At 55.1% G+C, this 1687-nt stretch overlaps 1 pseudogene; it reads left to right on the top strand.

Annotated features, from left to right (window-relative positions):
• Nucleotides 1–391: 391 nt before the first annotated feature.
• Nucleotides 392–1685, top strand: LOC101996472 (annotated as a pseudogene).
• Nucleotides 1686–1687: the final 2 nt, after the last annotated feature.

Raw genomic sequence — 1687 nt, 5'->3', positions numbered from 1 at the left:
GCTAAAGAGTCAAGCAGTGATTAAATAAATACAGTTTGTGTGTTGTTATTTCGGGCATAAGCTAGCCGGACAGGCGGCCGGGGTGCGACAGGGGTAATGGGGACACAGCTCCTCCACACCTATTACTACACCCCCAGTATAAGGGTCTCTGTGCCGGTAGTTTTAGGTCAGCTTGACATCAGCTACTCGTTTCAGAAAGGGAAAGCTCAATAGAGAAAATGTCTACACCATATTGGCCTGTAGGCCAGCCTGTGGTGCATCTTCTTGATTGGTGATTGATATGGGAAGACCTGTTCACTGTGGGTGGTGACGTCCCTGGGCTGGTGGTTTGGGTTCTATAAGAAAAGAGGCAGAGGCGCCCCACCCTGCGCGCCTTCCCTCCTGCGATCGCTGCCTCTCCTGCCTCTTAGAACCTTCCTGTGGTCGTGGTCGCATCTCGCTGCTGCAGCCTCCGGGGCCACGTTCCGTCCTTTCAGCCTGAGACCAGCCCAGAAAGAAAAATAATTATCTTTTCTTGCTCGGTACCTATCTTAAAGCCATGAGGGAAATCGTGCACATCCAGGCCGGACAGTGTGGCAACCAGATCGGTGCTAAGTTCTGGGAGGTGATAAGCGATGAACACGGCATCGACCCCACTGGTACCTACCACGGAGACAGCGACCTGCAGCTGGACCGAATCTCCATCTACTACAATGAAGCCACAGGTGGCAAGTATGTCCCTCGAGCTATCTTGGTGGATCTAGAACCCGGGACCATGGACTCCGTTCGATCAGGTCCTTTTGGCCAGATCTTCAGACCAGACAACTTTGTTTTTGGTCAGTCTGGGGCAAGCAACAACTGGGCTAAGGGTCACTACGCAGAGGGAGCTGAGCTGGTTGACTCCGTTCTGGATGTGGTGCAGAAGGAGGCAGAGAGCTGTGACTGCCTGCAGGGCTTTCAGCTGACCCACTGTCTGGGTGGAGGCACGGGCTCTGGCATGGGCACCCTGCTTGCTCATCAGCAAGATCCGAGAAGAGTACCCTGACCGGATCATGAACACCTTCAGCGTGGTGCCTTCACCCAAAGTGTCCGACACCGTGGTCAAGCCCTACAATGCCACCCTCTCTGTCCATCAGCTGGTCGAAAACACCGATGAGACCTACTGCATTGACAATGAGGCCCTCTATGACATCTGCTTCCGTACCCTCAAGCTCACCACGCCAACCTACGGAGACCTGAACCACCTCGTCTCTGCCACCATGAGCGGTGTCACCACCTGCCTCCGCTTCCCGGGCCAGCTCAATGCTGACCTCCGAAAGTTGGCTGTCAACATGGTGCCCTTCCCGCGTCTCCACTTCTTCATGCCCGGCTTTGCCCCGCTCACCAGCCGTGGAAGCCAGCAGTACCGGGCCCTCACTGTGCCTGAACTTACCCAGCAGGTCTTCGATGCCAAGAATATGATGGCTGCCTGCGACCCCCGCCACGGCCGATACTTTACTGTCGCAGCTGTCTTCCGCGGGCGGATGTCCATGAAGGAGGTAGATGAGCAAATGCTCAACGCACAGAATAAGAATAGCAGCTACTTTGTGGAATGGATCCCCAACAATGTCAAGACGGCGATCTGTGACATCCCACCCAGAGGCCTCAAGATGGCAGTCACCTTCATCGGAAACAGCATGGCCATCCAGGAGCTCTTCAAGAGCATCTC

Source organism: Microtus ochrogaster, unplaced genomic scaffold (genome assembly GCF_000317375.1).
Source record: "Microtus ochrogaster isolate Prairie Vole_2 unplaced genomic scaffold, MicOch1.0 UNK27, whole genome shotgun sequence".
Taxonomy (NCBI): Eukaryota; Metazoa; Chordata; class Mammalia; order Rodentia; family Cricetidae; genus Microtus; species Microtus ochrogaster.
Note: the sequence above shows the minus strand (reverse complement) of the source record. Positions and strands in the feature narration are given on the sequence as shown.